Source organism: Hylobates moloch, unplaced genomic scaffold, assembly GCF_009828535.3.
Source record: "Hylobates moloch isolate HMO894 unplaced genomic scaffold, HMol_V3 SCAFFOLD_17, whole genome shotgun sequence".
NCBI classification, from domain to species: Eukaryota; Metazoa; Chordata; class Mammalia; order Primates; family Hylobatidae; genus Hylobates; species Hylobates moloch.
This window is the reverse complement of record NW_026652292.1, coordinates 72,018,526-72,031,627: the sequence shown is the minus strand read 5'-3', so window position 1 is coordinate 72,031,627 and position 13,102 is coordinate 72,018,526. Positions and strand designations below refer to the sequence as shown.

Sequence of the window (13,102 nt, the reverse complement as noted above, 5' to 3'; positions counted from 1 at the left end):
CTTGGCCAGGGCACTCCAAAATTAACCAGAAAAACTGGTTCAGGCCACTACAGGAAGGGGTGTCAGACATGTCTTGTTATAAGCCCTTCTCTTTAGGAATTCAGGAAACGTGACCAGCATTTAACATCAACACAGACCTTAAGTCTGATAAGAAACATTTACATTCTATTCTCTCTGAAGTCTGCTACCTGGAGGCCTCATCTGCATGATAAAACCTTGGTCTCCACAACCTCTTATTGTAACCCAGACATTTCTTTCTAGAGATAATAACTCTTTCAACAATTTTAAATTTACCTACAACTGGAAGCAGACCCCCCCCCCCAACTTTCCCTTTTCTGGACTGAAACAACGTATATCTTAAATGTATTTGATTGAAGTCTCATGTCTCCCTAAAATGTATATAGATTTATATACATATACATTCACCTAGATTGGTGAAGCCCCAATCACCTTGGGGTCATGTTCTCAGGATCTCCTGTCTCCTGAAGGCTATGTCACGGGCCATTGATGACTCATATTTGGCTCAGAATAAATCTCTTTAAATATTTTAGAGTCTGACTCTTTTTTGTCAACAAAAATCAGGTCTGATAGACATTGTCGTGATTTGGGTTCTTTCAAAAGCAGATCCTGAGACAAGGGTTTGAGTGCAAGTGAGACTTTGGGAGGTGTATTTATCTTTTTTTAAAAATATTTTTTTGTGCCTCTCAGCTCTGAATGGAGCCTTTATTAATATGCTCTGGGACTAACAAAGGCGTGCCTTTGAGCCTGTCTCCTTTAAGTGAGCGCGATGCTAGGCTTCCTCAGTAGAGGGCGCTGGAGGACACCGCAGCTGGCGGAGGGTTATTTTTTTTTTTCTTTGAGACAGAATCTCGCTCTTTGGCCCAGGCCGGAGGACAGTTGGCGGAGGGTTCTTCCCGGTTGTGCGAGGACCGCGGCTCCGTAGTGCGCGTGGGCTAGGACAGCGCGTGGAACTGCTCCTTCTGTGACTTTGCAGCCCCAGCTTGGTGATAATTTTTGTGCAGCCTTCTTGACATGGAAAGCAGAGCCCCCCAGCACAGAATGAGCGCTCCGAAGGGCCCCTGCCCTTACCGGTTCCGGGATTACTCTCCCTTTCCCTGCTTGCTGCACTTGGGTCCGGGACTCAGCCTCCCTTTGCAAGCTTCTGCGCGGCCTGTGTGCAGCTGCACTTAGCTGGCAGGGTCACGCGTTGAGTAGCCGCTCTGCTCCTTCTGCAGCCTCCTGCAGCCCGCGCCAGCTCCCGGGCTCTATCCCTCACCATCAGTTGCTGACTGGCACCCCCTGCGTGCACAGCGGAGGTTGACTACACTCTGGTGGTTCACAGCAATTCCAGGCCGGCTCCAGCCTGGCCAAAGCAGCTAACTTCTCTGCTGTCTGGTGGGCTGAACCTCACCGTTTCCCAAGAGGTCTGAATCCCTCTCAAGTTCGTCTTTTCCTAAGTTCTCCCTCTCAGCTCTAGGGTGCGTTGTAGAGTTTCCTTATATGTATACTCTTCATTGTAGTTGATGACTCTGTGTTGCACTTGTTCTATTGAACTTACTGTGTAGTTTCTGTCTCTTGACTGGATGAAGGCTCTCACAGGAGTCAATCCCAGAAAAATGTTGAGAGAGTAGGGAAGAGAGAAAAGCTAATAAACAGTATGTTAATGAGCAGGTCCCACCTGGGGCTCAGTCGCACTGGTGTCCCTCTGAGAGTATGGGCACCACACACTTTGGCATTGCCCCAGCAAGGGGCAAGCAAGGGAGCTGGGTGTTTATCTCCCGAGTCATTGCTTGAGGCTTGCTCTTGGGAATGGTACCTCCCTGGAACTTCTGTCCTGCCTGCATATCTGGACTGTGCAGGGGATACTTCTGTGGCCAGAAAAAGCCCTTGGGCAGAGAAAAGCAGGTTCTTGATGCTGAGATGTCTGCGTGCTTGGGAGTTGACCACTGCAGCTGCAGGTGACCTCTGGGGTGGGCCAAGGGGATGTAGGTGGGCAGTGATACATCTGCTACAGACATGTTGCAGGATGCGGGGCAGCGGAAGGAAACTGATCAGCTGGATGCCAATGAATGGCCCAGACTGATTCAAGGGTAAATTTGCTGGAAGAAGTCCGTTGCAGAAGATCAGATGCTTTCCTGACTGGTGTAATTTAATTGTTTGGTCAGTGTTTGCTATGGATAATTGGATTTTTCTTTGACCTTCACAATCTTGCTGGCTCTCTATCCACACTGGAAGACACTTTTCTAACTCTCTCAAATGCAATAAGACTAACCTGGCTTCCATCAGGAACTCGTGGGCTTGCCATTTCCAGGAGGTGCCGATGGCTGTGGTATCCAACCAGCAAACGGCAGTGGTGTTTGTATTTTCCATTTTGCCCTTTACAAGAACATTTCAGCTGAAGCAAAAGGCTTTTTCCTTTACCCTGGGTTTTTTAATAGAAATCTTGGTAGCATTAAGCACTTTTAATTCTGAGCACTAGCCTGTAAAGTTCAAAGCTCTGTTCTGCTCTTGGACACAGTGGATAGCAAGGCGAGAGATTCTAATCACAAGGAATACCAGAAAAAAAAAAATAGGCAGGAGACAAGTTTATTATGAAGGGTTGTGAGCAGTATTTGTGATTAATGTGGACCGAAAAAGGTTATTTCTACATTAGAATCATTCACATTTGCAATAATTTAAACAATTTATCTCGTTTCCCCAAGTGGGGATGTGTTCTTTCCACATATAACATGCTCAGTGAAGGAAGAACAAGGAAGGTTACTCTGCCCTGAAACATATCTGGGAGAGCTTTTCTGCCCTGGAAGGATCACCAAGTTATGTTGTTAAGTGACTAAAACAATATCTGGAAGAGTGTCAAATAGCTAATTATTGTGTAAGAAGGAAAAAAAGAAGACTACATAGTCACATTTACTTATATTTATATGAAAAGCTAATAAAAGTAGCTAGGTATACGTAAGGCAGTCAGAAACAAGACTTTTCAATTGTAACTTTTATATCATTTTAATTTAAAAGTTATGCTAATATATTTCCTGTTAAAGAAACAAATAACAACATGCCCAGTGGAAAGTATCATCATTATAATAATGTCCTAAGATCATTTTTTATGACCTTTGAAGGTAACTTAGGATAGGAAAATGCATTCCATAAAATTCAGCTACCTGCACATAGTGAATCCTTTGCAAACACTTGGAATAGGGTGAGGGTTTTTATATGACCATGGAATTTTTTTTTTTTTACATCTTTGCTGCTATTCGCCATCCAGGCAGCAGGGGGAGGTGTTTCTCTGTTTTTCTTTGTGCCGCCCACGCCTTCCCCCCAACTTCATATGCAAAACTGACCAAGAATTCTCTAATTCAAATCTATGCATGAAAGGCACCACATTTTCTAGATTCATGTTGTTACTCTCTCATATCCCGAATCTCGAGACTTGGGGCTTCCAGCAGGCTGCTAATGATTATTCAAAAGGGGCAGATTGTTGGATTTGCTGGTGTAAAGTTTGTCTTCCCTCTCCTCTGTGCCCCTCCTTGTCACTCCACTCAGCCTTTATACATCACTTGCCATAATCGAGTCGTAGAAAACGAAACTTACATTATGGAAATTCACAGCCTTTTTTTTTTTTTTCCACTTTGTAGATGAGACTCAGGATTTAGAAGGCAAAATAAACAACCAAACAAATAAAAAGGGGATTAATTTTGGACCTTCATGAATGGTGCCAAAGTAAAAACAAACAAACAAAAGGTAAAAGAGGAAGGGACTGTTAGATGAATGTTTATTTCGGTGCCTGGTACCACACCTGCCTTACACACTCATAACGCAAGGAAGGGTGTGTCACTAGAGCCATTTTGCTAAGGAGGAGATTAAAGCTCAGAGGGGCTGAGCAACTTGCCCAAATTTATGTTGCTAGAAAATGATAGAACTGAAATTGGAAGCCAGACTGTATCTAAAGTAGAAACGTTTAAATATTTTCTTCCTATTCCACACAAAATAAGCAGAAGGCAGTGTCTCTCTCTCTCTCTTGTCCCTGTCCGCTCCCCCCCCCGCCCAGTTTCTGTACCTGTTTTCTCACAAGGGTGTACCACCTGCTCCCTACTCCACATCGCGTCTATAAAGAGAGAAAAGGAAAAAAAGGAAGTCGCTTCAAGAGCTCCCCAAATGCTCAATGGAAGCGGCTCTTTGTTGTACATGGGCAGTGATTTCTTTAGAAAAAGTAGTGACGTAGACCTGCCCGAGGTCAGTGATTCCTAGAGCTGTGGACTTGGGGAAGTGCCAGGGAAGCATTGCGCTGTTTAAAAAAATGTTTTGGAGCATGTGCTTGTGTGTGTGTGTGTTTCTGAGCGTATCTGTTTTCTCCTAGGAGCTGCCTGGCAATGGTAGCAGGTGAAGGTCATGGTGAAGAAGATGCAGATATTGGCAATTTGGAGCATTAGATGAGGTAATTACAATGTTAACCTAAAGAACAGTGGTGAGAACATTTTATCCAAAGTGAAGTTCTTGAGAGAGATCTTGGGTGGCACCTAGTCTCTGTATTAAATAAAATGGACATCCCTTGGGAGAGAATGTGGCTCTTTTCTGTTCTGATTAGGGCAAAAAGAGTCTCCTTTGATACCAGCATGACTTTAGTGCCTTTAAACATATACTATGCTGCCATTTCCACAGAGAGGGACAAGCAGCAGCCTGGGGTCCTTGGGCAGGCAGTGGGGCCCAGCCAAAATTTTCTGAGATTGCTTTATTTTCCCTTAATTATGATTACATGTATAGCAAATGATTATGGTTTTCTATTTGTGATAGTGATAAGGGATGTCTTTTAAATATATGTATTTAAGTAAAAAGGTTAATTTACCCAGCACTTTGGGAGGCTGAGGCGGGCGGATCACGAGGTCAGGAGATCGAGACCATCCTGGCTAACACGGTGAAACCCCGTCTCTACTAAATATACAAAAAATTAGCCGGGCGTGGTGGCAAGCAGCTGTAGTCCCAGATACTCGGGAGGCTGAGAATGGCGTGAACCCAGGAGGTGGAGCTTGCAGTGAGCCAAGATCACACCACTGCGCTCCAGCCTGGGCGACAGAGCGAGACTCTGTCTCAAAAAAAAAAAAAAAAGGTTACTTTAAAGGAAAAACAGTTGAGTGAATGATAGTAATGTGGAGATCTGGCAAAAAGGATGAAAGTGTCACTAAAATAACTGAAATATGTGGGCTGGGTGCAGCAGGTCACACCTGTAGGCCCAGCTCTTTGGGAGGCCGAGGTGGGTGGATCACTTGAGCCAAGAAGTTCGAGACCAGCCTGGGCAACAAAGTGAGACCTTCTCTGTACAGAAAAATGAACAAAATTAGCCTAGTGTTGTGGTGAGCACATGTAGTCCCAGGTACTTGGGAGGCTGAGATGGGAAGAACATTTGAGCCCAGGAGGTTGAGGCTTCAGTGAGCCAAGGTTGTGTCACTACACTCCAGCCTGGGAGACAGAGTGAGACGCTGTCTCAAAAAATAAGAAAGAATTGAAATATGGGGATATTATAGTGGATTAGTTTGCAGCATGTCTTCCATTTCAGACATTTTATAATTCTAATTCCATCATTTGAGAATGATGGGAAAATTAGAATCATACAATATTAGAAAAGAAAGGGATAACTGAGTCTGCCTCCTCATTTTACAGCTGATGAAATGGAAACTTAGAAAGATGTGACTGGTTCAGGGTCGCACAGCGTTCTGTTGGCTCACATCCCATTTGTGTGGGTGCACGGGTGTGTGTGCACACAGGTGTATGTCTGCATGTGTGTTGATGGGAATGGGTAAGGGAGAGAGGAGGAAAGTAGCCTAAATATCGAGCCGCCTGGGCTTTAACGTAATTCAGGTTGTTTTGGCACCATGGAGGGAAAGAGGGAAGACAGAGGGAACATTCTTTGAACAAAACGAGAACTCCTAGATAACACGGGGGTGGGGGAATATCCTGAAAATCTAAGTTTCCTGTGCGTGCTACAGCAACAAGGGCAAGAGCTGGCTAATTTCCCCCAGTAAACACAGCAGTGGCTTTTTGCTGCAGAATGTGGCGTTAAATTCAATAGGTCAGCATTAAGCTGGAACAAAATGTGATGACTGATTAGGAAATGAATGGTAAGTCATGGACAGCAGATCCTGATTATGATGATGCTTATCAACACCTCCCTCCCCCACACTGGCACAAACAAAGCTGCACAATGTCCTTGCAGGCTGACAAAACTGGACCCACATGTGCTGGTCCTGGGACAATTGAATTCTGGCTATGACAGTCATCTATGAGGAAATCAGATGTCAAAGGGAGAAAGGACCCAACGACACTTCAGGGCCTGTGCTTCTAAGGAGGGGGAGTCCCTGCCTCCTCCTCACCATGAGGTCTGCTCTGAGACCTGCTTTCCTATTGAGATTACAAAAGTGAGATGTAATCCAGGATTAAAGCTCCTCTTTTCAGTTGGGGCTAGGGGCCAAATGCATGGCCCAGAGTGGAAACTTAATATGTTTTTGTGGAATGAATGACCAGAAGCCTGGATAAATCAATGGGTCTCTCACAGTGCTTGGTGTAGAGCCAGAATTTGATAAGGGTTCATCTCCTGCTCATCCTCATCCTGTGTGAATAAGTCACTCAATGTTTTCAGTGTCATTATTTCTTCATGCCTAAAATTCAGATAAGAAAGTGTCTCCTACAAATAAGTTATTGGGGTATGGGACAAAATGAGTCTGCTGAGTGTGATAGTTGCCTATTCATTCACTCATTAAATCATTCATCCAACCAACTGCTATTTGTTAAGTACTTAGTAGAGATGTAACATAGACACCTCCATATAGAGGTTATGATCTAGTGGGGAAGTCAGATAACAATTATGTAAATAAACAGATAACCAAGATAATACTTTTAGAATATCATACATGCTAGAATGAAATAGTAATTAGATAAAAATAGTAATGGTAATAATAATGATAAAAGCTAACATTTATTAAATACTATAAGACACACACTCTTTTAAACCTTTGCCTGTATTATGCATTTAATCCTTATCAACATCCTATTCTTTCAAAGAATAATAAAGTTATTATTCCATTTTATAAAGAGCTAGAAAGCAATGGGGAGCAGTTGGCATTTTAGACAGTGTGCCAAGAAAGACTTCCGTGGGAGGTGACAGATAAGCAGGGCTGGAAGTATTCATTTCTTGTGTATCTTTAAGATCCATGTTCCTCTTTCCACTCACCCCACCCCTGCACCACGATTGTTTGGTGAAAACCACCATATTGCTCATTGTCATTGCAACTACCTTCTAACTGGATGCCCTTTTAGCAGCCAGAATGGTGTGAGAGTGACTGGAGGTGCAGACAGGTTGCATATACGCATTTGGTCCATTTACTTCCCTGCTGACCTTTCTAGGATGTGGCTTATTGATGTTCCCTGAATTTGAAGACTACATGGTTCAGACTCTGGGATGACATGACATGGAGTAATGACTCACTACCATGTATTCAACCGTGGGGAAGCTGGGAGTTTTTTTGTCTTTTAAACATTAAGATATGCCATTTACTGTGGGAATGGGGCAGAAAATTACCCAGTGGTGGAGGCAGAAGCAAGAATAACCTCAACAGAAGATAAGTTCCACAGCTTTTCACCTCCGATATCCCACCTAGGTCTCCCAACAAGCTTGTAAAACTGATTGCTATGCATGTTGCATGTTTGGGACATCAGAGAAACAAAGGCTGAGACGCTTCATAAGTTTAGCCAAAGCATAAGCTAGTGCTTGAGCTTTTCCATAAAGAACCTATTCATTCACCCGACCATAGCATATAGAGATAGTGTCTTTCTTAAAAACAAACCCAACTACCACCACCACCACAATTACTACTACTTATTGTTATACATATTTACCCTGTGCCAGTATCTTAATTCTGGCTGCTGTAACAAAATATTATAGACTGGGTGGCTTCTAAACAATAGAAATTTATTTCTCACAGTTCTGGAGGCTGAGAAATCCAAGATCAAGGTATTGGCAGATTCAGTGTCTGGTGAGGGCCTGTTCTCTGGTTCATAGATGGCACCTTCTCACCATGCCCTCACGTGATAGAAGGAGTGAGAGGTCTCTCTGGGGTCTCTTTCATAAGGGCACTAGTCCCCACTCATAAGGGCTTTAAACCCCATCGCCTAATCACCTCCCCAAAGGCTCCACCTTCAAATACCATTACCTTGGGAGGCTAGGATTTCAACTTATGAATTCTGGGGAGACATAAACATTCAGTCCATAGCATTCTATTCTGGCTTCCCCCAGAATTCATGTCTTTCCTACATGCAAAATACATTTATTCCATTCCAGTAGCTTCAAAAGTCTTAACTTGTGCCAGCACTGACTTTAAAGTCTAAGTCCAATGTCTCATCTAAATATGATATTTAGATTTCAGATGTGGGTGAGACTCAAGATATGATTCATTCTGAGACAAGTTCCCTTCTAGCTGTGAGACTATGAAACCAAACAAGTTATATGCTTCCAAAATGCAATGGTGGAACAGGCACAGCAGACATTCCCATTCCAAAAGAGAGAAATAGAAAAGAGAAAACGAGTGACAGGTCCTGGGCTAGTCTAAAACCTCAAGGCTTGAGAATGATTTTCTTTGACTCCAGGCTCTGTCCTCTAGTCTTACTGGGATGGTGACCCTGATCCCATGGGTCTGTTGAGCATTGCTCTAATCGGGGCTCTCTGTGGTGGCTGTACCCTACGGCAACTCTCATGAGTCATGAGCCTGAGGCTCTGGGCAGCTCCATCTTTCTAAATCTGGGTGGAGGCAGCCATACACCCATGGCTCATGCACTTTGTTATTGGCAGATATGGTACCTTGTGGATGCTGCCAAGATTTATCATTTGTACCTTCCAGAGGGGCAGCTACAGTGACCTGCACCACACCTTGTTGGAGACTGAAAGAGTGCGGGTCGTGATCAACTCAGTATACCACTGGAGGCTATATGAGTAAGCAGCAAACTGTTTCTCATAAATGCAGAATTTTGGCAAACTGACAAACTGCGTATGCCACCCAGAAGGACTGCTGAGGGCGGTCATGACCCAGGCGCAAGAGTTTCTTATGATTGGGCATAATTGAAGCCTGCAAGTAAGAATATGAACCTGTGATCAATTAAGCAGCTGACCAATCGTTACCTCCTCCTTCCTGCTCATTCTACCTGATAAATAAGAAGGGCTGTGGAAGCTTGGTCAGCTACCTTTGCTCTCTAGAAGCAGGAAGCCCTTTTCCTCTTCTCTTCTTCTCTTTTCTTCTTCCTCATGCTAAACTTTCCTTAAAATAGTTACTTTTGTTTTTTGTTATCATTTCTGTTTGTCCCTTTGTTAAGTCATAATGACAGTCTCAAGCAGTAACAGTAGTAAGTGCTGTAATGATGGTCTCAAGTAGTAACCGTGGCAGTCATCACACACCTGGCCTCACTGGAGCCACACCTGGGTGGCTGAGAATTGCCACCCAGGAATTCCCACTGGCAAGTAGGGAGTAGAGCCTAAGATAGTGCCAGGCAGCCAGTGTTGAGGGCTCACAGGTGTCTGAGGCTCTTTCTTTAAAATTGTTCTGTCCTCCAGGCTCTGAACTCTGGGCCTGAGAAGGTAAAGGCAGCCTTGATGATCTTTGAAATGCTTTTGGGGTTACTTTTCTCTTGTCTTAGACAATAGGTCCTGGATGATCCATACTAATCTTCTTATCAAAAGGTTGCTTGGCCACACCCTATTCCTGAATATACTTTCTGATACTTTCAATACAGGTAGGCTGTGAAATTTCCTAACCTTTAAATTCTGTTTCCCTTTTGATTAAAAATTCTGTCTTTAAATCATTTTTCTTTTCTTATATTTGACTATAAATATTCAAGAGGAGCCAAGCCATACCTTCAACACTTTGCTTAGAAATTTCCTCAGTCAAATATCCTATTCTTTGTGTGCAAATTCTACCTTTCACAAAACACTAAGACACAGCAATTCAGCCAAGTTCAATGCCACTTTGTGACAAGGATAACCTTTCCTCGGGTTTCTAATAACATGTTCCTTATTTCTATCTGAAACCTCACCAGGATGGCCTTTACGATCCATATTTCTACAAACATTCTGTTCATGACGTCTTAAGTATTTCCTTAGAAGGTTGAGGCTCTTTATACAGCTTTCTTCTTTTCATCCTGACCGTCACAAGGGTCACCCTTAACAGTCAACCTGGCAATGTAGGCTATTTTTTAGCCTACCCCTCAAAACTTTTCTAGCCTCTACCCATGATCCCATTTCAAATCTGCTTCCATATTTTTAGATCTTTGTTACAGTAGCACCCCCGATTCTTGATTCCAATCTTCTTTGTGAATTTGAGCTGTTATAACAAAATACTACAAGTTGGGTAGCTTTGTAAAGCAGATTAATCTATTTGTTACACTTCAGGAGTCTGGTAAGTCCAAGGTCAAGGTGCTGGCAGACTTGATGTCTGGTAAAGGCTTGCTCTCTTGTTCATAGTGCTTTCTTGCTGTGTCTCCACATGGTGGAAGGAGTGAGGGGGTCTCTCTCAGGTCTCTTTTTTTCATAAGGACATGGATATCAACCACACTTATGAGGGCTCTGTTCTTGTGATCTAATCACCTCCCAAAGGCCCCACCACTTAATACCATAACCTTAGGGGTTTAAAATTTCAACATATGAAATTAGAGGGGACAAAAACATTCAGACCATAGCAGCCTGATTCTGAATCAAGAGATTCATATATATTAACCCACTTAATCCTGTTGCATGCTGTGTAGAAATAATTTGGCAGTATCTAGCATATGTTAATAATTTAATTAATGTTAACTTATATGACTATTTTTGGATTAGGAAAAACCGAGGCCCACAAAGGTTAAGTATCTTGTACAAAGTTGCACAGTTGGTAAACAATGGGCCTAAGATCTGACTACAGGCCATGTGGTTATGTGGTTAACTCTTATCCATGATGTACTTTGCCTACCTGTGTAATGGTTGGGTTGTCTCAGTGTGTGTTTGTGGGCAGTACATGCTGAGTTTTAGTCTTTTGCAACTTGTTTCTGGCAATACTTAGAGGTTCTTTCTTTTTTATTCAAATTTCTATTTGAAGTCATTTTAGCTTTGGATCTCTAGTTCCTCAGAGACTACTGCGGGTGTGGCCCTCACTGTGATTCCTCTCTAGAGCCAATTCATGTCTTTCTCATTTAGGAAGGTCTGAGGATCTGGGATCTTGGAGGAGGAGGATTTTTTACTTGTGGTGCCTGAGTGATGGATGCTTTTTCAAAGAGTTTGTAGAATTCCATCCGCATGAGCACGATTGGATTTGAAATTTAAGTCATAGGGGTTTTCTATTTTGCATTTTGCGAAAATTTCAAATATAAAGCTATTCCCTAAGTAGATAATGTCTTGGCATTCCCTCTTCTCTAGTCCAGGTTGCAACTTTTTGTTCACTTTGCTTTATTCCACAAAGATTTTATCTGTCAGGCTCTGTGCCCAGTGACATAGAGAAAGCAAACTGAAGGGGATTCAGACTCTCTATTCCAGTCGCTGGGATATGGCAGATAATTCTTTCATGAAGGAGGTAATATTTTACTCATGACTTGAAAGATGCTTGGATTTTGATAGAAGGAGAAGGAAGTATAGCTCAGAAATCCAGAGCCATCTGAGCCTAGGCATGGAGGTGAGAAAGGTCAAGATGAGCTGAAGGAGGCAGAGGACATTTCAGAAAAGCTTAAGATTTCTGTTTGCAGCAGAGGAAAATATGACTCTTTAAATTTTTGGATGCTCTTCTCTGATGATAGGGTAGCCTCAGCAGGGGCTTTCCACTCAATCTCACCATTGGAAACCTTCACCTGTCACATCTCCTCAGAGGATGAAGAGACCCTTCATGTCTCACGAAGTTAACAGTAAAAGCCAACCTTTATTGTTCACTGTCTTAGCCCATTTAGGCTTCTATAACAAAAACACCATGGTCTGGGTGGCTTATAAACAACAGAAATTTATTTCTCACAGCTGTGGGGGCTCGGAAGTCCAAGCTAAAGCACCGGCAGATTTGGAGTCTGGAAAAGGCCCACTCCCTGGTTCACAGATGGTACTCATTCATAAAGACCTTGCCTCATGACTTAATCACCTCCCAAACGCCCCATTTCCAAATACCATCAGATTGGGGTGAGGATTTCAACATATGATTTTGGGGACACAAATATTCAGTTTATAGCATGCACTTTCTGTGTGCTAGGGACAACGGTAAGCACTTTATATGTGTATTGCCTTTGAGCTAGTGTTGATTATTCCCATTTTGCAGGGGAGAAGCCAGTAGGCTCAGAGAAGTTCCAGGTCACAGGCCAAGTAAGGGGTGAAGTAGGCTTTCAACTCCATGTGTGTTGGACTCTAAACCTTCTGCTTCTTTCACTACACTTTGGCGCTAGAAGGAGATTTTTCCAGGAATTGGCAGTGGAAAGAACACTGCTGTTGGCCTTAGAAGGCAAGCTTGGAGCTGTGGTGGTCAGTTCCCACTGAAGGCTTTAGAGCAGCACTGCTCTAAAATATGATGCCAGCCACATAGGCAAATTTACTATTAGCCCCATTAAAAAAGGAAGAAGGAACATGTGGAGTTTGCTTTAATCATATATTTGATTTAACTCAATATATCTAAAATATCATTTTAACAGCAATCAATACTAAAAAAGTCATTAGTGGAAATATTTATATTGTTGTAGCAAATCTTTGAAATCCTATGTTCATTTTATGCATAAAGTACATCACAGTTTGGCTTAACCATGTTTTGAGTACTCAATACACACATGTAAGCAGTTGCTGCCTTCCTGGATGTCACAGGTTTACAGGAAGCTTTAGTCATCATCGCCATGATAACAACAATTGCTAACTGTAATCAAACATTTATTAGGTGTTGGAACTTGTATTAGTTTGCTAGTGCTGCCATAACAAAAGACCACAGAGGAGGTGGTTTGAACTACAGAAATTCATTTGCTCAAAGCTCTGGAGGTGACAAAACCAAGAAGAAGGTGTTGTCAGGTTTGATTTTTCCTGAGGCTTCTCTTCTTGGCTTGCAGATGGCTACTTGAGTCTCACTGTGTCCTCACATGG

The 13,102-nt window shown here is 42.8% G+C and overlaps 1 long non-coding RNA gene across 1 annotated transcript in view; it reads left to right on the top strand.

Moving 5' to 3' along the window:
- The first annotated feature begins 1,785 nt into the window (after positions 1-1,785).
- Positions 1,786-13,102, top strand: part of LOC116456862 (uncharacterized) — a 254,743-nt gene continuing 243,426 nt past the window's right edge. The window contains exons 1-2 of the long non-coding RNA XR_004244829.1: positions 1,786-1,958; positions 4,355-4,462. This is a non-coding gene — a long non-coding RNA (uncharacterized LOC116456862). The remainder of the gene's footprint in view (positions 1,959-4,354; positions 4,463-13,102) is intronic.